This window comes from Camellia sinensis, chromosome 10, assembly GCF_055761805.1.
Source record: "Camellia sinensis isolate YWXY chromosome 10, ASM5576180v1, whole genome shotgun sequence".
In the NCBI taxonomy this organism is placed as follows: domain Eukaryota; kingdom Viridiplantae; phylum Streptophyta; class Magnoliopsida; order Ericales; family Theaceae; genus Camellia; species Camellia sinensis.
The window spans coordinates 117890375-117914557 of record NC_138970.1 but is presented as its reverse complement, the minus strand read 5'-3'; the positions used below and the strand labels follow the sequence as shown (position 1 = coordinate 117914557).

The following is a 24183-nucleotide window of genomic DNA, read 5'->3' as shown; positions in this document are numbered from 1 at the left end:
AATTGCATGCATTACATAAATGGTTTGGGCGTTCATCCAAACAATTTCATTCATTATCATCATCATCTGGCATCTCAATATCAGATTCATACATAACATCCATGCTCTAGGCGTAGTACTGGTGTGCATCATCCATTAACCCATCTTCGGCACGCTCATTTGCGGTCTTCATTAGTCCAAACCTTTGCAAACGTTGGGTCATGCGATTAACCTTGTCGCGGATACAATGCAATGCCTTTTGCAACTACTGTAGAGTGTCAGTTGGCATACGCATGGCTAACCGGCGAGGAAATTTAAGATTAACTTCACGACATAGCTCAACGAGAACGTTTGATCGAGTTTTGTGAAATTCCCACTCAGCTCTCATGGTATTGACGGTGGCACGTGAGTAACGCAAATTTGGATTTATTGGGTATTCAAATTCATCTCCATCTGCAACCCAATAGTGGCCCATTGCTGAATATAGATCAACCACCGTATATCTCATGATGATATCGCTCGAAATACCTGTAAAACTTTTGTTGTGGTATGATGCGATATTTATACCATATATACACATGATAGCTGTATGTATGAAATTATTGTAAACAACTATGCATCAACTTGATAGGAGTTGTCACTTCGACTTTTATGAATTGCATAATTTACTGTTATTCCAAAACAAAAAGTAAAAACATAAAAAAATAATAATAAAATAAAAACCAAGCTGATCAACCGACTAAACGTCTGAATTAGTCAAATTTCTTTGACTGAATTTTTTTTTTTGAAAAATAAATATGAACTTACAATTTAAAAATCTTTAAAATATTTTTAAATTTTTGGAAATATTTATTCACAAATTTGTTTTATTTTTTAGGTGTATTAACATATTTATTAATTTATTGTTATTTTGCTATGACACCCCCTCAAAATTTTAATGGATTGCATAATTCACAAGGGCACAGTAGGTATGGTACGATAATGAATTGTAGCTCGGCGCAGTGATACGTCCAACATTTGTCAGTGATGCTCGCCAATGACTTGAACAGATGTAATAATTTGGATGCTTTGTTTTTTCCTCAGATGCTATGTGACTTTGTGCAGCGATGCAGTGATGCATCTGACTTTGTGCAGCGATGCAGTGATGCATCTGACTTTGTGCAGTGATGCAGTGACGCATCTGACTTTGTGCAATGATGCAGTGATGCATGTGACTTTCTGACTTTGCGACCACATGGCACATCAATACGACCACATGGCAATAGTGTTGACAAACAATTATGTGATGGACTGAAGGAGTAATGTAACGCCCCCAAAATAATAACATTAAACCCATCAGTAGAGACATGCATTGATATATAAAAGCTCCACTTTCATCTATTCATCAGAATTTCATTACCAAAAGTATTACATGTTAACAACAAAAGCAAATGCCCTAAAGGCTTACAGCTTTCCAAGTTAACACTTGGTTACAACAAAAGAGTGCTAACTCATTTACACATTAAGCCCTTGGCTTGAATATACATGTAATACATCAAAGAAATAAAACAACAAAAGTCTGCCTGCCTCTAGCCTCCCAAGCTACGTCCTTGGAGGTGGCATGCTACCTGTACTTGAAAATGATATTCCCATATAGGGTGAGCCACAGCCCAGTAGAAATATACTAAACCAAATATGAACAATGTCTAAAAGATTAGCAGTTGATAGATGGCCAACACTGATACCTTCCCTTATCACACTTTACAGTTTCATGACATACAAGTCCATGTTACAACCCATTTTCCAATTCTTTTCAATTCTCAATTTATAACCATGGCTCAGAACCTGGCCAAACAATTCATATGAGACAGTAACTCATATCAAACACTTTCCCATTTCATAATAGATAAGCATACTAGCTATATCACACACCAACAGATAAGCATACAAGCTATATCATCACTTCCATAGATATGCATAAGAGCACTATCACACTTCCAATGACAAGCATATGAGCTCTGTCAACACATTAATAGATAAGCATATGAGCTCTATCTATGGAGTCCATCCCCTATCTCCTCCCAATCAACATCCGGTTTAGAGGTCCATCCCCTATCTCCTCCAACACAACACAATGCATATAAACAATAATTATACACATCATCACACAACACATAAATTTAATGTATTCTTTCAACCGTCATGCTCAATGACACATTCCAGTGATTAGTTTCAGTTTGCCTAATCATCATACATTGTCTACAACAAACACGACTATCCTCCACCGATAGCCCAAAGCAGTTCTTTCTATACAGAAAATAAATGCAACAATGGATATATAATCAACATTCCAACTAGGTGAGTGATAAATAACCCAACTACACCCTTTAATCCCACATCTTTCCAAATCAATTCCTCATTTCTCATAATTAATTATGCAAATTAATTAACCAATGTAATTAGGGCATTTTCCATAATTAACATTACAACCTTTAGGTTCCATTTTCATTAATGTTTCAACATTAATTTCACTTTTCCATGCCAAACATGCATTTAGGCTTTATATAGCTAAAACCCCAACTCTTTTGTAAACTTACACAAAAGCCCCAATTTTTCACAAAATTACCAAACCAACCCCAGCATCTCAAAACACTAAAATTTAAAGACAAAGCTCATAGTAAGGAGTAGGTTATCCCTACCTCGAAATTAGAGCTCGGATGGAGAAGAGACCAAAACCAAAGTGCTCCAAAGACCAAGATTCTCGGATCAAAATGACGCCCTCGATGATCAACACAACTCTTACAAAGGCCGAAGGGAAGGAGGACACTCTAACTAGATCAAACCCTAGAGAGAAGGGAGTTTCTAGAGAGAGAGGCTCTCAAAAATGGGTTTTAGAAAAAGTATGAGAGAGAAAGAAAAGCAAAAAGTGATTTAAAATCACCCAGCAGATAACCCATATACGTATGACCCGCTCGAGCGGAGAACACAACGCTCGAGCGCCAAGAACAAAAATCTGGACACGCTCAAGCGCAATAAGGCCCGCTCGAGCTCCAAGACACAGGAATGAAGTATATCCGCTCGAGCGAGAAAACTAGTCCGCTCGAGCGCAAATCTCCCTCTCCCAGAACCCTCACCAAGACAGTACTACCCGCTCGAGCGCCAACAATCCCGCTCGAGCGCCACCCGCTCGAGCGCAGAAAAACCCACTCGAGCGTAGAAAACACCTCTGCAGAAGTTTTGCAGGGACACGAAATACTGGGATTGTGCAATCTCCGCTCGAGCGCCAGAACACCCGCTCGAGCGCTAAACTAGAAACCAAACTCCGCTCGAGCGCAGAATGACCCGCTCGAGCGTAACACCAAAAACCTGGGCAACAAGGATATAGACCAAGGCTTAACCCACCTGTTCAACACAAGCCCAAAAGCATCCTAAAACTCAATCAAGCGGAATTAAAGGACGGCAACAAGATGGATACCATTACCAACTTCACGGAACCGAGTCCAGAATACGACAGAATAGTAAAGGGACAACCGGGATTGCTATAAGTAAAGTATAATTTAGCGAATATAAAAAGAAGCAAAAAATGCAAAGATGAGAAAATGGGATGACTGTGAGGTTCATTAAGTGAAAATAAGATAAAATATAGGCTGTTTACAAATAATATTACTTTAAAACAAAGAAAATTTTAGCATTTAATTTCATTTTAATTTGTTGAAAACACCAATTTGTACTGAAATCGTCAATTCCAAGTGACTACTTATGTATTAAAAAAGTAAGCATGAAAAAATAGTTTCATGTGGCGATGTGACAACTCACTGCATGTTGTTTTATTTGACAACTCACTGCTCCAATATGAAGGGATTGCATTGTCATCCTCTGGCCTACAATTATTATTTTACCTGACAACCACGTCCGTGACTACATCACAGGTACACAAAGTCACGGGTACTCAGGATTGCGTGAAATGAAAAGCTAAAAAATAATATCACGGGTATCACTTATTCCATAGTGCCCCAGCATGCATAATTGTCACTAGATCATCTGTAGTTAACCCTCAGTATGATGTCTATAAATAGCGACACCCCCAGTATGATGTTTGTTCAAGTCATAACAATAGTAATATATCTACAATTGCTATTATTGTTTGTTTGTTTATTTTATGAACAATGTCTTCAAGAGGTGTAGGAAGTTCACGCCAGCAAAGAAATCCGAAAGTGTGGCTGCTACCTCCATTTACTTATGACTACAAGAGCGAAAAGTACTCGAGTCCGAAGGATTATTATGCTGGTATCCGAGCAGAATGGGCGTTCAGGGTAACGGAGCAAGAAGGATTGTTTAATGATCTACGTAACTTTGGGGCACTGGTACCTCATCGTCGTTCATTGACCATGGCTAGAAAAAATGTGAGTGACTATGAAAAAGCAGTTAGCAGAATTAAGAAGGAGAACAATAGAATGTTGATGCGGAGATGTCGACATTTCATGCTTCAGCTAGCCACCGAAATGGTAGAAGCAAGCAACAGAGATTTGACAGTGATTAAGCGAAATAATGTCTTAAACAATGAAAAATATCTCTCTGACTACTACATGTCAGATGAGGAATGAGAAATCAAACACCTTTATCTTTCATATATGTTTGTATGTTGTCTCATATCTTCGTTACTAGAGTGTAAGACAATGTTGTTGTTTATCTAACGTACAGATGTATTTCAAGTATTTGTTTTATGAACTTGAAGTTTGTGAAATAATTACATTTATAACTGCACATTTATTAGTTCATGACTTTCTTTATTGAATTGCAATGAGTTAATGAATGTTCTGGATTAATGAATGGATTAATGTATGTTGAATGATGTAAGTGCTTAAAACACATAAAACATAACAGGTAGCTCGGTGAAAAGCTTCCCTTAACTGGGGCTCGTGAAATAGGAATCCTGTACGTAAACAATTTCAATCTCCATCGGGAAAAAAGAAAGAGTCGCCTTCCAATTCCTAGAAGTCCAGTCAAAATGATGACTGTAGTAAGGAATGGGGGGTTGACAGATAACTAAACTTGGGGGGCTGGACAAACAAGCTTAAAGCCAAGTGGTTGGTCCAGTTGGGGAACTAAATAAAGTTCATACAAACGAACTACCGCCTTGAACAACACATAAAACAGAACAGGTAGCTCGGTGAAAAGCTTCCCTTAATTGGGGCTCGTGAAATAGGGATCCGGTACGTAAAGAATTTCAATCTCCATCGGGAAAGAAGAAAGAGTCGCCTTCCAATTCCTGGAAGTCCAGTCAAAATGATGACTGTGGTAAGGAATGGGGGGTTGACAGATAACTAAACTTGGGGGGCTGGACAAACAAGCTCAAAGCCAAGTGGTTGGTCCAGTTGGGGAACTAAATAAATTTCATACAAACGAACTACCGCCTTGAACAACACATAAAACAGAACAGGTAGCTCGGTGAAAAGTTTCCCTTAACTGGGGCTCGTGAAATAGGGATCCGGTACGTAAAGAATTTCAATCTCCATCGGGAAAGAAGAAAGAGTCGCCTTCCAATTCCTGGAAGTCCAGTCAAAATGATGACTGTGGTAAGGAATGGGGGGTTGACAGATAACTAAACTTGGAGGGCTGGACAAACAAGCTCAAAGCCAAGTGGTTGGTCCAGTTGGGGAACTAAATTTAAAACCCAATTGGTTTTACTTGATTTGCTTGTCAAAATCACTATTTACAATTAATTATACACAAACAGATTTACCTCAACACCAATTTGATATATGTGGGATTCTCAATTCAGAAAGTCACATGGCAATAGTGAATTCATTGATTTACCTTACAGTGAGCATGCCCTTATTTTGTCGGTATATGCAGGTGGATTGTCAAGTCATGTGACTTGGTGCATAGGCTTTGGTTTTCTCGATTTTTTGCTTGATTTTTTTATTACAGTGACAACTCATTTGTAATTAATATATGTGGGATTCTCAATGCAAAAAGTCACATGGCAACAGTGAATTCACTGATTTACCTTACAATGAGCATGCCCTTATTTTGTCCGTATATGCAGATGGATTGTCAGGTCATGTGACTTGGTGCACATGCTTTGGTTTTCTCAATTTTTTGCTCGATTTTTTTTATTACAGTGACAACTCATCTCTTATTGATATATGTGGGATTCTCAATTCAGAAAGTCACATGCCAACACTGAATTCACTGATTTACCTTACAGTGAGCATGCCCTTATTTTGTCGATATATGCAGATGGATTGTCAAGTCATGTGACTTGGTGCACAGGCTTTGGTTTTCTCAATTTTTTGCTCAATTTTTTTATTACAGTGACAACTCATCTCTTATTGATATATGTGGGATTCTCAATTCAGAAAGTCACATGGCAACAGTGAATTCACTAATTTACCTTACAGTGAGCATGCCCTTACTTTGTCGGTATATGCAGATGGATTGTCAAGTCACGTGACTTGGTACACAGTATTTGCTTTACTCTGTTTTTTCATTCTAGTGACAACTCATACCTTGTTCGTATATGTGGGATTATCATGCAGAGGCATCTTTCTAAAGTCGTTCATAACCAACTATATAAACAACTAAAGGTGAAGACACAACCTTACAACTCATTTCGCCCTACGAAATTATCATTCATTTGTTTTAAAAAATTAGCATGGCTACATGGTTTATGGGAGGGAGTGGGAATCGCAGAGGTGGTAGGAACTTGCAAAGGGGTGACAGTTCACGACGAGGAGGGGGAAGACGAAGTGGCGATGCTGAAGATAAAACACCATTTCCTTTGTTAGATGCCTCTTGTGCTTATCATGATAGGTTTGGGAAGCGACATTTTGTCATGCCCAAGTACTATCGAGATCCATGTGGTTTGGTGGAGGATCCATCAGATAATCAAACAGGATATGGTTTAGCAAACGCTAGACTTCTGAAGTGGCCCACACTATTTATAGAGCGAGTGCAAATGGAAAGATTATGTCAGCAAAATCGACTGAAGGTGCCAAAAGCACGTTCTGTTGAGATCCAAAAGGAAGATCCTGATAATGTTGATCAACTATGTGAAAGACTACAACGTGAGATTTCTCAAATGGGCCGTAGGTTAGCCCGCGATATGCATCTACACATAGTTAAGAAGGATGCCTAGAAGAACAGAACAGAACCAAATGTTGCGGCTATCATGGGTATCATGGAGGATCCTAAACTTGTCTCTGACGCTGAGCTTTCGGATTATTCAGACTCTGAGCCACCTGCTGATTTAAGCGCGAATTAGGTGTTAATGTCTACACTTCGGCAATATTAGGTCATGCATTAATATGTAATGTCTGTGTTAGAGTAAGTGTTTCCGTAATGAGTTTGTTAGATTGTCTGGCTAATATTTGTCTATCTAACTGTTATGTTTATCTATGTATTGTGTATTCAGTTCATGGTGTCCACAATGTATTGTTGTCCGAGACTTATGTCTGTACTACCTATGTATTTTTGTGGGAGACTTATGTGTTTTTTCCTCAAGGTTTTATGAATTATATTATCACCTTCTAACCCAAAACAAAGACAACAGAAAAAAAAAATATTTAAATGAAAACGGCTTTAGTAAAGCCAAAATAAATTTCTGAATAACACATTCTAACCCAAAACAAAGACAAGAGAAAAAAAATAAAAAATAAAAAACTTTACATGAAAACAGCTTTAGTAAAACGAAAAGAAATTTATGAATTACATTATCACCTTCTAACCCAAAACAAAGACAACAGGAAAAAAAAAATTATTTACATGAAAACGGCTTTAGTAAAGCTAAAACAAATTTCTGAATAACACATTCTAACCAAAAACAAAGACAAGAGAAAAAAATAAAAAAATAAAAAACTTCACATGAAAATGGCTTTAGTAAAGCAAAAAGAAATTTATGAATTACCTTATCACCTTCTAACCCAAAACAAAGACAAAAGAAAAAATATATATATTTAAATGAAAATGGCTTTATTAAAGCCCAAACAAATTACTAAATAACACCTTCTAACCCAAAACAAAGAAAAAATAAAATAAAAATAAAATTTACATCAAAACGGCTTTACTAAAGCTCAAAAAATTTATGAATTACATTATTACCTTCTAACCCCAAACAAACACAAGAAGAAACAAAATAAATTTACTTTAGTCAAGCCAAAAAAAAATGCTGAATTACACATTCTAACCCAAAATAAAAACAAAAGAAAAGAAAAAAAAATTAACATGAGAACGGTTTTAGTAAAACAATTGTAACCCAAAAAATTATTCTGAAATACATTATCACCAAAACAATGACAACAGAAACAAAAACAAAAAAACAAAAAAAAAAATTTACGCTAAAAGCGTGGTTCATAATCATGATTTTAGAAGAAAAATTTTTTTGCCAAAAAGCGTGGTTCGAAAGAGCGAGTTCAGAAGAAAAATGTTTTTTGATAAAATCATGGTTAGGAAAAGTGAGTTCAGAAGAAATTTTTTTTTTGATAAAATCGTGGTTAGGAAAAGCTAGTTCAGAAGAAAAATGTTTTTTAATAAAATCGTGGTTAGAAACAGCAAGTTTAGAAAAAAAAATTTTGGTTAAAATCGTGTTTGGAACAGCGAGTTCAGAAGAAAAAAAAATTAATTAAAAGCCCGTTTTGTAACCGCATTTTCTTAATCAAAAGCGCGTTTTGTAACCACGATTTTAAGATTTCCCCACTTCCACGCGAGAGAGGGGTATATGTGTTGAAATCGTGGTTCACAACCGCGATTTAGCCTATTTTGGGAATTCTTTCAAAACTAGGCTTAGTTTGGGAATTCACTTACTATTTTGGCTTATTTAGGGAAATGCCCCGACTTTCCAGCTGCAGCTCCATGAGCTTGTTCGCTTAACACACAGTTGGCCACCGTCTTGAGTTTGAGCTCCTCGAGTCGTTTTGAAGATCGATGAGGCAAATCAAAGATTCAGAAGAGAGAGAGAGAGAGAGAGAGAGAGAGAGGAAGAAGAAACAAACCTAGTAGTCGATTGGTTCAGTAACCCTAGCAACCGAAGAGAAGAGAAGAGATGAGATGAGATGATCAGCCTAGCAATTGATTTGGCCTTCATCATCATCAGATAGAGAGAGAGAGATTGAAACCCTTATGATGTTCCATCAAAATAGTTTTTTTGGGGGAAAAATGTTGGCGCCCAAAATTTCATTTTAGCGCTTCTTTCTTTTTCTTTTTCTTTTCTTTTTTTTTATTTTTTTACTTTTATCATACAATTCACGATATGCATTGTGTGTCATGGAAAGGCAATATTTTTAATGACAGGTGATGTGTGCATTGTAAAAAGTATAATACTTTTAACGGTGGGCGTGGTGTGCACCGTGAACAATTCGTGCAAAAGTAGGTAACACAGAGGATCTGTTTGGTAACGTTTACGTTTTCAGTTTATATTTACAAAAATTTTATAAATTGGTTTTTGTTTATTTTTAGAAAAACATAAATTACAAACGCGTTTGTAATTGACAAAATGTTTAAAAAAAATTTAAAATATAAAAAAGAGTAAGAAATGGCAAGTAGTGGCAAGTGGCGGCGGAAGACGGTAGTGGAAAGTGGTGACGGTAGGTGGTGGGTAGCGGGTGGTGGTGGGTGGGTGGGTGATGGTGACGAGTGGTGGGCGGTAGCGAGTGGGTGGTGGTGGCGGGTGGTGGGCGATGATGGCAGATGGGTGGCGGATGGCGGGTGGTGGCGGCGGATGGGTGGGTGGTGGTGGCGGGTGGTGGTAGTGGTGGGTAGGTGGATGACGGTGGCGGGTGGTAGCGAGTAGGTGGTGGTGGTGGTGGTGGTGGTAGCGGGTGGTGAGTGGTGGTGACAGGTGTGTGGCGGGTGGGTGGTGGTGGCAGGTAGGTGGCGGGTGGTGATGGTGGGTGGGTGGGTGACCGTGGCGAGTGGTGGGTGGTAGCGGGTGTGTGGTGGTGGTGGTGGTGGTAACGGGTGGTGGATGGTGGTGGTGGGTGGTGGCGGGTGGCGGTGGTTGTGGGTGGGTAAAGGTGGCAGGTGGTAGCGAGTGGGTGGTGGTGGTGGTGGTGGGTGGTGGTGGCAGTGGTGGGTGATGGTGACAGGTGGGTGGCTGGTGAGTGGTGGTGGTGGTGGGTGGCTGGTGGTGGCAGGTGGTGGATGGGGGTGGTAGATGGGTGCTGAGTGGTGGTAGCGGGTAGGTGGCGGGCGGTGGATGGTAGTGGCGGGTGGCGGGTAGATGGCAGGTGGGTGGCGGTGGTGAGTGGGTGGCAGGTGAGTGGTGGGTGTTGGTGGCGGGTGGTGGGTGGTGGTGGCAGGTGGGTGGTGAGTGGTGGTGGCGGAAGACGGTGGTGGAAAATGGTGGCGGATGGTGGCTAGTGTTGGGTGGTAAAAAAAAAAAAAAACTCAAAACTCAAAACAGAAACACATTTTTTGAATTTACATTTTTTTGCCAAATTTATAAACTGAGACCACTTATTTATAAATCAAAAATTTACCAAACAAGTTTTTATTTGAGTTTTTTAAATTTTTGTAAATATAAACAGAAAACTGAAAACGTAGTATTACCAAATGACACCTTAGCAAACAGGCTTTAGATGGTAAAAATGTTGTAAAATTAACAAATAATTAAATAAGTTACCACGTAAGAAATGACTTATCAAAAGATTCTTAGGCCATATATGGTTTGATTTTTTGAAAAAAATTTTAAAAATTAAAAATTAATTTGGTTAAGAAATAAAAACTAAAAAATAATTATCATTTAAAGGTAAAAAATAATTATCATTTTAATTTTTGAGCAGGTTATATACATACGTATGGCTGTTTCAATTTAATTTGTAAAAAATTATTTCTAACCACTCGAAAGATAAAAATTATATAAAAATGATAATTATTTTTTATTTCTTAACCAAATTAATTTTTAATTTTTTTTTTCTAAAAATCAAACCATATATAGCCTAAGAATTTTTTAATAAGTCATTTCTTATGTTGGTAACTTATTTAATTATTTGTTAATTTTACGACATTTTTACCATCAGAAGCCTGTTTGGTAACCATTTCGTTTTCAGTTTTCAATTTATATTACAAAAATTTTAAAAATTGTCATAAAAACTTATTTGATAATTTTTTTGATTTATAAATGGTTGTCTCAATTTGTAAATTTGAGGAAAAAACGTAAATTCAAAAAATAAGTTTATGTTGGTTTTTAAACAGAAATTTAAAAATTTTACTAACACTTTTTTTTTCAATTAATTTTTTTTCAAATAATTTTTTTTTCCAATTAATTTTTTTTCAATGAATTTTTTTCCTAACTAATACTAACCGATGGGGCAATTGGTAATGCTACTTTAAACCTTAGGGAGGGGATTGTAATTTCTAAAATGTAAGGGGTGTCAATATAATTTACCCAGTAAGGGCAAAATTAGTATTTAAAAAAATTAAATTGTTAAGGGGGGAATCTGTAATGAAACTTTAAACCTCAGGGAGGGAGATGTAATTTTCAAAACGTGAAGAGGGAACTGTAATAAACATAAACCTTAGGAGGTGTCAGTGTAATTTACCCTATATATATACATAATCACACTTAATTAGAAAGTGACATAAAAAATAAATGTTATCACACTCAATCAGATTAAGTGTGATTAAAAATTTCGAAATTGTATATTTTATATAAAATTTAATTTGAAATATTTTATACAATCACATCGATTTAGGAAGTGTGTTTAAATATATAAATATATATATATATATATATAATCACATTTATTTAAAAAGTGTGATTAAAAAATAATAATGTATATATAATCACATTTTAATTACATTGTGTGATTAAAAAATATATAAATAATCACACATTAATTAGAATGTGTGATTAAAAAATATATAAATAATCACACTTATTTAAAAAGTGTGATTAAAAAGTAATAGTGTATATATAATCACACTTTAATTAGAAAGTGTGATTAAAAAAATATATATAAATAATCACACTTTAATTAGAATGTGTGATTAAAAAATATATATATAATCACACTTATTTAAAAAGTGTGATTAAAAAGTACTAGTGTATATATAATCACACTTTAATTAGAAAGTGTGATTAAAAATTATATAAATAATCACACTTTAATTAGAATATGTGATTAAAAAATATATATATAATCACACTTATTTAAAAAGTGTGATTAAAAAGTAGTAGTGTATATATAATCACACTTTAATTAGAAGGCGTGATTAAAAAATACATAAATAATCACACTTTAACTAGAATGTGTGATTAAAAAATATATATATATAGTCACACTTGTCTAAAAATTGTGATTAAAAAGTAATAGTGTATATATAATCACATTTTAATTAGAAGGTGTGATTAAAAAATATATATATATATATATAATCACACTTGTTTAAAAAGTGTGATTAAAAAGTAGTAGTGTATATATAATCACACTTTAATTAGAATGTGTGATTAAAAAGATATATATATATATATATATAATCACACTTAATTGAAAAGTGACATAAAAAATAAATATTATCACACTCAATCAAATTAAGTGTGATTAAAATATCAATCTAATTTTTTTTTATCACATTTCTAATAAAAGTGAGATCTTTTTTTGTCAAAGTGTGATCTTTAACTATTTTTGTAGCAGTGTGGCGACTCTGTATCTGGCAAAGCAGTCCATGCTTGGCACTTCTTTCAAAAAATATGTTTTCCAAAAAACGATTTGCCGGATTTGGACTCTTTGATGATTCATCGTTCTTGCATTGCACTCTGTGAGATTAGATACAGGACCGTGACTTTGAGTCCTGAACTGTAGTGAGCCTAATGAACAGAACGGGATTTCCCTCCCGGGACGTTCGGGGACGTCTACATTGTGGATGGAGGCTTTTTGCTTAAGTTGGGATGATTTGATTACTGTACATATGAGAATGATAATTTCATATGAACATTAAAAAATGATCATTCTATTCTATTCTACTTTAATTCTAGTAAACTAAACACATAATTGTAGTACTGGATTAGAAGTGTAGTGGATGGTTTTCCCTTAAGCTATACATTTTATTTCCTAGAACTGCATGTATGATCATTGATCATCAAATACAAGAAAATCCCACTTTTATTTAACTATTCTATCCATAAACTAAAGCATTTGGGGGTTAAAGATTGAGATTTGATCATTTGAACAACAAATAAGAATGTAAGTGCAAATGGTTATGAAGATTCCCACGTTGGTTGTGAAGAAAGAACCCTTTCCATCTAATTTTGTATAAGTTACTGTTTGAGCAATGCAAAAGAGCACACAACCACGTAGTAAGCACAAAACGAGTTATTCTTTCGCTTTTTACTAAAGAATTCCATGTGCTCGCTGCAAATAGTGGCATGTGCCTATTTTTGGAGAGGTTCTTCTCAATTGGGATTGACCTCTATTAATTTATAAAAGAATGTTTTTGAGTTTTGAGTTTGCTAAGAATTTGTGTATTTAGCTAAGATAGGGTGGTCCCTCATTATATTTTTTCTTTTGTTAGATTCTTTCAAAATTATTTAATTCCTAACTGTGTTCAAAAAAATTTGATGTTTCATATTTTTTTAAAGAACAATTTTTTTTTTTTTGTTTTTTGTTTTTTTTCTGAATTTGGAAGTACTTGTGATAGTTTTATGGAAAAATTATAGACAAGTGTAATTGTAAAAAAATAATTACAAATTAATGATAAATTTTATCAATTTTAATAATTAAAAATATAAAATTTTCAATCTCTTTGTAATTATTTTTTTGAAAATATATTGAATTATAATTTCCCTAGTTTTATTGGACATCCCAGTAATCATGTACGATCAAAACAAGTCTCCATCAGAAAGGAGTGTAAAAATGGCTCGTGGCATGTTTAGGCCCAAGCCTGAGCCCAGCTCGAGACTGGGCCTTGGCCTGGGCCATCATTTTGAAGCCCGACCTGACCCGTGGCCCGTCTCATCGGCCCGTTTAAGGCCCACTCAAGGCTCCCCCCGAGACTCAGTGTCTTTTTTAGCGGAAATTAATAAAATGTTTGTAGAAAAATATAAAAAAAAATATTAAAAAATTGTTCAAGTTTTCCCAAGCCCAAGCCCAAGCCCAAACCCAGGCCCACCAGCCTGACTCGAGGCTCGGCTCGCCAAAGCCCGATTACCCCTTGGGCCTAGGCTTGAGTCTAATTTTTTGGCCCATAGCCTAGCCTGACCCGGCCCAAATTTTAGCGAAAGCCCGCAAGGCCCAACATGGGTCGGGTGGGGCCGAGCCAAATTTACACCCCTACATTAGATAGTCTAAAATTGAAAAAATTATTTCATATCCAATGTGACATTGCCCTGAAATTGAAACACAAGTCTAGTGGATGGTTCCCAAACAAGCGGTGATTATTCAGTATTCCCGTAGTATGAACACGTGGTACTCGATAAGGTTTTGATTGGTAGAGAAGGGTATGGGCTCACGATTTATGTTAGGGATGGAGAACAACATGAGAGCTAAGTAATTGGTGATTGGCTTGGAGTATGACCTTCTAGGATTATTGAATAATTTCCCCCCAAGAATATAGCTTAAGTCACAATTCTGTCTATTGTGTTTGATAATTTAATTCACTACATAAAAAAGTTGAATATATTTAGTAAAATTAAATTAGGCTTGTTTCGTAATAACAATCACATACTTAAAATTTTAACATCTTATAAAGAAATTAAAATGTAAGAGTATAGACATTTTACTTAATTACAAATGTTGGCCGTGGTTACCATCACTATCATTGTCACTCCACCACCACCATTATTGTCAATGATAGAGTCATAAAATTAATTTAAATAGGGCAATTGTTAATCACAATCTCGATTTTTTTTTTATAATCTTCCCACAATGAATAACTACAAGTGTTTTAAGTTTGCTTATTTGTTGGTTTTTTTATTTATTTATTTTTCTTATGTTTTTTTATGTAGTGATTTTTTTAAAAAAAAAATGTAAAAAGTTTTGCACTTCTACATTTAGATTGACGACGAGAAGAACCAAAATTTTTTAAGAAAAAGTATTTTTTTTTTTTTTTGGTGGTAACATGGAGGCCTAAGCCAAAGAACAAACTAAAAAACTCTCCAATCAGGAGTCTCCTAAACAAGAAGCTGTTTTACTATTCTCAACTATGTGTCTCTCTTGAATGGCCTCCCTAGCTGTTTGATATGCACATCCATTTATCTCCCGAGCAATATAACTAAGCTTGCATTCTCAATTTCTGTCCAAGACCCTCCGTATTTGCAAGACCATATTGTGATCAGGATGATTGGGCTTCGGATTTTCAATGCGATTCACTACATCTTGAGAGTTTGTTTCAAACTCTACCTGATGCCACCCTTGTCTCCAGGCTAGAGTTACACCCTGCAATATCACCCATAATTCCGCTGTTACAGCTAAAGCCCAGCCTATCGACTGCTTGAAGCTCCTTATCCATAAGCCAACACTATCTCTGATCACTCCCCTAATTCATACCATCCCAGATTGCCAGCACAGGCTCCATCGGTGTTGATCTTCACCCACCCTTCCCTAGGTATCTACCATTGATTACTAGGACTTCCCACCGGATTTGGACAAGCAAAATTTTTTTGTGCCCACTGCCTCATGGACAACTCCTCAAATAGTGGATATAGGGATGATGGGAATCACAAATGTTGGGTCAAAAATGGACTTGCTTCGCCATAACCAAATCATAGCACTAGTCCCTACAAACATTAAAGTCCAATCATGATTCTTATCCTTAGCCCATTTAGTATTAGCCATGCTCTCATCTACCCACCCAAGGAGTGGAAGATTAAAGAATGTTTGCTGTAACTCTGGGCTAATCAATCTCTTCCAAATGCCCTAGGAATATCACAATCCCGCAAGGCGTGAAGAGTTGTTTCATTATGCGCATTACATCTCTGGCAAGTAAGCTGATCATGTCTAATTATCCACAGAAGACATTTCCATCATTACAATCCTTTGTTCTTCCAAATGGATTTCCAAGCATCTGTAGGTTCTCCCACATGATTCTCCCTCTTAATCTTCTTATAAGTTGACTCTACTGTAAAGCATCCATAGTTTGTGTGCTTCCAGATTTGTCTATCTATATTTTTCCCTCTGCTGAATTAGAATAATACTCTACAATTTGTTCAAAATCTCTTGGGGCAACAAATGCGTAATTTTTGGGCCATTTGGGAATATACCAAAAAAGCTAAAAAGTAAACTTTCCACCCATCCTGAGTCACACGACCTCTCACATAAAAAAGCAAAAAAAGTTAAAAAATTAATTTTTAATCATTTTTTCAAAACACCCCTCTTTCCAAAAATGCTCAACAACCTCCTCCATCCATGTCTTCCTTGGGCACTAGACTTGTAGCTTTCTGTATGAAAGGCTCATCAATAATCCAATTATCAAGCCAAAACCTCACATTCTCTCGTTTATTTGAATTTGACAGTTTGGAGATTTGAGCATTAACATACGTACTTTTTAAGTTACCAGTAAGCATAGAAAGTAAAATATTTATTATAAACGTTTTTAATATAAATTTTATAAGGATAATTTATGTAAATGGTCTATATAGTTTATATGATGTGTCAATTGATCGAATTATTTCAATTTGCTCGATTTTGCCCTTTAATTTAATGAATTGTGTCATATTAGTCCAATAAATAGCAGTTATTAAGTTTGGTGGACGAAAAGTCAAACAATGTATCAATTTGGTCATTTTAGTTTACATGATGTGTCAATTTGATCACTGTCAAAATCGAGCAAATTAAAACAATAGAGACCAAATTGAAATATCGTGTAAACTACAGAGACCAAATTGATATATCATTTGACTTTCTGTCTATCAAACCTAATAGCCGTTATTTATTGAGCTAATATGATACAATTCATTAAATTAAGAAAAAAATCGAGCAAATTGGAACAATAATAATCAAATTGACACATCGTATAAATTACAGGGACTATTTGCATAATTTACCCCTTTTACAATTCAACCTAACAACTTCTCATCTTTTAAACATAAAATATAAAAATTCCTAATCAAAAAATTTAATTTTTGCACAAATCAAAATTTCTAAGTTTAACACATAAAAATCTTGATTTTAGAAATTTCCTTTGGTAAATACCCCTAAAAAAGTGTATCACATACACATTGTTACATATTTTTTTAGTATATACCACACATTATGTGACAAATGTTACATAATCTTGCGCTAGAGTTATGACAATTTATGGTCCATAATATGTATTTTGTGGTAATATTATGCATTTTTATAGTAAGGTTATACGTTTTTTTCATTAAAACATTTTTGAATCACAAAATGCGTAACATTACCACAAAAATGTATAGATTCATATGTAAAAATAAATAAATAAATTGTTGTAATTCTACTAGAAACTAGGTAACATTTGTCACAAAAATATGTAATATGTACTAAAAAACGTAATAAAGTACATATGATACACATCTTATAAGGGGTGTATACCGAAGGAGATAATCTATACTATTATATAAGCAAAAATGTTTATATGTATATGAAGTCAAAACTCTTAATTTATTTTTTTTTTCTAGACTTTTGAATTAACAAAATATAAAAATACGCGTCATAAAATTTTTGGCCTTTCCATTGTCATAAATTGTAATTATAGATTATTGACTCTTTGATTATTATGGTAATATATTTCAAATTCCTTACTTCTTACCTTTCAAATTCCTTGATGTGTGGAATTAAAAAATAAAAAATAAATAAATAAAAAATTAATTTATGACATTGTTATGGAAAATCAATCACAATTTTAAATCTTTATTTTTATTTTTTATTTTTTAAAAGTTAAGAAATATATGTGACATATAACTATTGGCCCATCCAATTATATTGAAAAATTTTAAACATTTAAATATAAAGTCCACAACAGAATCTTAGTTATATTTAAATTACATCTCATTAAAATTTTTATTTTTGAAAGTTAAAAAATATATGTGGCATGAAACTATTGGTTCATCTATATTACATTCAAATTTGAGAAAATTGCACTTTAGTGTAAGTTTAAAAAAAATTACAAATCAATGATAAACTTTATCACTTTTAATAATTAAAGTTGTAAACTTTTTCACACATTTGCAAATATTTTATACAAAAATATCATTGATTTGCAACTTTCATTGAAATTTTGATGACCATTTAATAGAAATTCCAAATAAAATCTTATTTATATTTTAACCACATCTCATTTGAAAATGTTTAGATGAAAAATCTAAAATAAAATTTTAAAAAATTTTCTTTAAATTTTAAAAGTCAAAAATGAAATTTTAGTAATGCTATGACAATCACATTTGGTACAATCTGGTGGTGCCTTAAATACTAACCATGTGGTTAATGTATCATAAGGTGACACGTTACATATCGTCAAATATAATATCAAAACATGGTCATCCTAACATTATTCATTTTAAAAATTTATAGAAATTATTTTAGGTATGAATTATACATAACTTAACAAAATAAAAAAATTTAAAACGTTAGGTAGATTACGAAACTATTCTTCAATTAAATTATAAATAAACTTAATCTTTTAATGATAACCGTGTTGTTTGTTCAATCCAAATAGTTTGGTCAAAAAAATAAAATAAAATAAGCCTAGCCAAAAGTTCTTATCTATGAATTAGTTTATGGCATATAAAACACGCTGTCTTCCCTAAACCCTAAATGCCTTTTACTTTTCTCTCTAAATTTTTCTGAAGGTGAGAGGAGACGATAGTGGTTCCCCCCACATCTCCGATATCCCTTCCCCCACCTTTCGATCATTTTCGTAATTTAGATATGATGTTTACCTCTTCAGTCTGGGGCGTTATTGTCTTACTTTTTCTACCTTCGAACTCAAAACTTTAAGATTTGATTTCAAATCTTTTAACAATCTGAAGGACGATGCTAGATAATGCATTTGTTTTACACTAATCGACTACCTCAACCTCAATGTTCTGTCTTGATCAGCGGATGTGAAGTCTTCAGATTCCAAATGGAAGGTTACAAAGTAATGGAGTTTTTGATGAGTTCAGTAGTGACTTGGATATGTTTGTTTGTTTGTTTGTTTGTTTGCTTGTTTTTTTTTTTTTTTTTTTTTTTGGGTGGTTTTCTTAATTTTTAGTTTGGTGATGTATTAATCCTTCATGTGTAGAGTTTTGTTTCCCTTCCTTATGGGAACCTTTTCTCCTCCTTTATGGAGGTTTGGATCGTTTCTTCTATGAAAGTTGTTTATTTCTTTTTGAGATCTTGTGATACCGTTATACAAGATTGATTTGATCTTTTACCGATTTTTGCAATAAATATTTTCTTCCCAATCTTACCGAAAAAAAAAAGAAAGAAAGAAAGAAAAAAAAAAGTTCTTATCTATGAGTTATGCCTTGACCAATAAAATGACTTGACATAATTTTAGACAAGTAATGTTAGGAATTATAAAAAAAATATTATAAAATACTTCATAAAGATTTTTTATATTTGGGTTACATATATAATAAAATGTCACACACTAATCAAAAGATGAAAAAATTTCATGAAATGTTTCATGATATTTTTTTTATAAACATTACTCATTTTAGATTAGAAATTAATATTTACTATTATATATAGAAAAACATTATTTTGTCACACACTTGCTTTGATGCTAATTCGATTAAATCTATACAGAAAAACATGTCACACACTTGCTTTGATGCTAATTCGATTAAATCTATATTTACTATTATATATAGAAAAACATTATTTTGTCTTCAATTTATGAAATATTGACATACACGTGGCTCTTTAATTAATATCACAATATTTTAAAAATTATTTAAGTCATGGTTTTATTATATAAAACAAAATGTTGTTGAGTCATTGAGGCTCAAAGTCTCAATAAAAATTTATTAAATTTTAAAAATACACGTCATGAAAGTGTTAATTTTGTTCAATATGATGATATTTCTCATACATTTAATTTTTAAAAATTAAATCTAAGTAAGAACCTAAAAAATTTGGAATAACATGAATTATATTACAAAAATTTAATTTGAAATGTAAATAATAATAATGAAAATTTTAATTATTGAACATGTTGAGTTAAATATGTAAATAGTAACAATGAAATTTATGCTTTTGGTCTTATCAAACAACATGCTCAAATATTATTTTAATTTTGATTTTATAGTTAAAAAAAGAAAGTAAATTTTGATATGTATTTCAAATAGCTTGAACCTAAAAAAAAAATTGAAAATGTCATGTTGATTATTCATTTAATTAAAAAATTAAAAATAATAATAATTTTCACATTCTCCTTTTGAGAGGTTATAAAATAAAGATAAGTAATTTAAGTGAAGTCTAAATATTACTGTTTAAAAAAGACTGACATAAACATATTTAAAGTAAAAAACTATGTCTATTTTTTTCCCTCTAAAATATATTGCTAGTATATACACACACGTGTTTACATTACATAATAAAATAATTATGGATAAGATATATTGACTCTTTTTTTTTTTTTTTGATAATTATGAAAAAATGATGACTTACCTAGTATGTGTTGCAATTTTTTAGAAAAAATCACAATATCATATAATACATATTAAAAGATGATAAATTTTCTTTATTAAAATGAGTAAATATATACATATATATATTAACCTCTTCAGTTACAAAAAGTTCTTTATGTAACTCCAAACAGTTCCAACCGTTATATACTTAGTAATAATGAGGGGAAAAAAATAGAAAAAAATAAATTGATATTACAGAAAATTAAATGTAGCATTTAGTAGCAGTTGCACAAGAATGATGAAAAAAATCTAATATTACTAATTATAAGGTGATAGAAAACAGATTGAGAAGTTCTAGAAAACAGATTGATTTCCTTCTTTATTTACTTTGAATCCTCTCTCTCTCTCTCTCTCTCTCTCTCTCTCTCTCTCTCTCTGATTCACTTCTCTTATAAATAGCCACCATCTTCCCCTCCCTCAGCATAAGTCTCATACAACACCACCACCTTACACACAAGACCTATCTGAAGGAGTCTTCAAAAACATCCAATGGCCACTAACCAATTCTCTTTTGCAACACTTGTTCTCTTCATTTGAATGATCAACCTACACTTAGAAGGCACCATCGCCAACAATGCAGGTTGGCAGAGCGCTCATGCCACCTTTTATAGCGGCCTCGATGCCTCCAGGACAATGGGTATGTACAAACTGTACATACTTTATTAGTTGCCTCTACCTTCTCAATATCTAAATTTAGCTTAATTACACTAGTATAAAAATGTTACACTATAATTCTTAATTTTTATTTATTCCAAATTAATCTCCAAAGTTTATAATTTGTTATATTTTTGTCACTAATGTGTTTTGCAGGAGGAGCTTGTGGGTATGGAAATTTGTACAATCAAGGGTATGGAACTCTTTTGTTTGGAACTCTTTTGCCCCTCCTAAGGTTCAATTCTTCTGTTGGTTAGCATGGAGAAACCGGGTTAAGTCAGCTGAATTTCTTCAGAAAATTGGAGTGTTACAAGCTAATGCTTCTGCTCTGTGTGTTTTTTGAGCCTGAATCATCCATTCATCTCTTGCTGCATTGCTACTTTGCATGGAAGGTTTGGGCTGCCATGTTGGATTGGTGGGAGTTGCAGGGGGCTATTCCAGGTTCAATCGAAGGTATACTTCACTGGTGGGATGAGGTGTATTTGAACAGGAAAGAAGAATGGATATGGAAGGTCATTCCCTTGGCTGTCATATGGTCTCTGTGGAAGCTTAGGAATGAGTGCATCTTCAAATCTGCTTCGCCACAGTTAGTGGACCTGTGTGAGTTGATCAAAATCAGAGTAGCACTGTGGCTCAAACATAAATTCAAGGACTGTCATTTCTCTGTGCAAAATTTTTTAACCAACCTGAGGCAAATAAGATTGAGTCTGGGGAGCAGATCCGTTTTGGGCAGCTGATTCTGGGTTGGAGTTGACACGAGGATGCTGTTCTGTGATGGAGATGAGGTTGCTACTCTTTGCTGGGTTTGTTCTGTTTGGGGCTGTTTGCACTTTTCAGGCTGCTAATCCTGCCTCTGTGCTGATTAATACCAATGCTGGAGGTCCAGTCTGGGTTGATTATAATCAGAATTGCACTTTTTTCTTGGAGTTTCAGTACTGTGCTGATGGAGTTCATCTGTTGGTGTTCATCTGTTGGAGCTCATCTCTGGGCTGCTTGGTTGATATCTTATCAACCCTGTTGCCCTGTTTGGATTTTTGTGATCTTTGCTCCTCTTTTTATTGTTGATTGTCATTGTCTTTATGCTTGATAATTATCAATAAAATTCCTTTTGGCTGTTTCAAAAAAAAAAAAAGGGTATGGAACAAGCACTACAGCACTAAGCATAGCTTTGTTCAACAATGGGTTCAGCTGCGGGGCTTGCTACGAGATTCGATGCAACAACGACCCCAAATGGTGCCTCCCTGCCACCATCACCGTCACCGCTACACACTTTTGCCCACCTAACTATGCTCTGCCTAACGACAATGGTGGTTGGTGCAACCCTCCTCTCCAACACTTCGACTTGTCCGAGCCTGCTTTCTTGAAAATTGCTCAATATCGTGCTGGAATCGTGCCCCTTGTCTTCCGAAGGTAAAAAATAACACGAAAAATACTATTCTTTCATAATTTTTATATGATTTAATCCATATTAAAATTCGATTAATGAGAATTGAGTTGGTTTATGACAGGGTGCCTTGTATCAAGAAAGGAGGAATTAGGTTCACCATGAATGGCCACTCCTACTTTAACTTGGTTTTGATCACCAATGTCGCGGGTGTAGGGGATGTCCATGCAGTGTCAATCAAGGGATCCAAGACAGGGTGGAAACTATATCAAGAAACTGGGGTCAAAACTGGCTGAGCAACTCTTATCTCAATGGCCAAAGTTTGTCTTTTCAAGTGACAACCAGTGATGGTAGAACTGTGACAAGTTACAACGTGGTACCTGCTAATTGGCAATTCGGCCAAAGTTTTCAAGGGGGTCAATTCTAGATTGTTGTTGATACATAACTATTTTGAAAGTAGATTTTTCATAATAAGATCTGTTTGCACGTGTAAGAAGAAGATTGGCTAGCTGCGGTGGCTTGAGGAAAAGCCCCTGCGAGACCTTTCATGTTGATGGCAGCTTAATATAATATATAATTTGTGTCCTACTACTCTACTCTCATCTTTCCTTCTTTTTTGTTTTTAACCTTTGGTTTATTTGCATGAAACAGACACACATGACATGCAAATAAATTACTACAATTATAGAAAACTAATACTACATACCCAGGATTTGTTTTAAAAATTAATGAATGATTTATTTATATTCAAGATATAAGAGTTTATGGGTACTTATGCTTTTGCAATGACCCTCTAAGTTATAGAAGTTCAAAAATCAAAATCAGGTAATCCTTTCAAAATGTCATGGAAAAATAATGATTAGTGTGTTATTTTCTTGTCATTTATTTCTATTTTTCTAAATTTTATCACGAATTTTAACTTTTATGGGTTAAACAGAAAGTAATTAATGACAAGCCATACAAGTGTTTTTAAAAAATTACCCTTAATTGTAGATCAATAGTGTGTATATTTTAAATTTGTTGTTTGACCACACAATTGATGAATCTCAGCCATTAATTACAAATTCTAAGCAAAATTTTGGATTTTCTTTTGGGGACTAGCAGTTGGTGTTAGATTAAAATTTTCGCCATGAAAACATATATAAGGTGACAGTTTTACTCTTCTTTTCCTAAGCAGTACTTGAGATATGAGACCAAGCACACTTTGGATTTCAAAATGGCAAAATGGTTTTAATGACAATTAAACAGTACCTCCATTTATTAATATTCTTTATCAAGTGTGCTGTGACGAGCTGCAGAGTAGTGCATCAACAAAATAAATAAATAAATTGATGAAGAAATTATACTTATTGTTATTGTGTTATTATTTTTTTTTAATGTCAATTTAATTTCTATAATTTTAATTATCAATTTTATGCATAAACGCTTTTTTTCTTTTCCCTTTTTTTTGGGTCTAAGCATAAATTGATTTCAAGTTAGGAAATAAGTTTCAAAGTCACTACAGGAAAAAGGGGCTATAGCAACGTTTTATTTGCGACGTTTTCCAATTAAAACAACGTTTTTAAAACGCTGTATTAGATTTCTTTTAAACATCATCTTCGCGTGTTAATTGGCT

General features: G+C 33.9%; 1 non-coding gene and 1 pseudogene across 1 annotated transcript; both read left to right on the top strand.

The window, feature by feature from the left end:
* The first annotated feature begins 13246 nt into the window (after positions 1-13246).
* On the top strand, positions 13247-13363 carry LOC145801804 (U5 spliceosomal RNA). Its single transcript, XR_014343455.1, has one exon. It is a non-coding gene; the product is annotated as a U5 spliceosomal RNA (small nuclear RNA).
* A 7656-nt stretch (positions 13364-21019) lies between these two features.
* On the top strand, positions 21020-22995 carry LOC145801705 (expansin-A8-like; annotated as a pseudogene).
* Positions 22996-24183: the final 1188 nt, after the last annotated feature.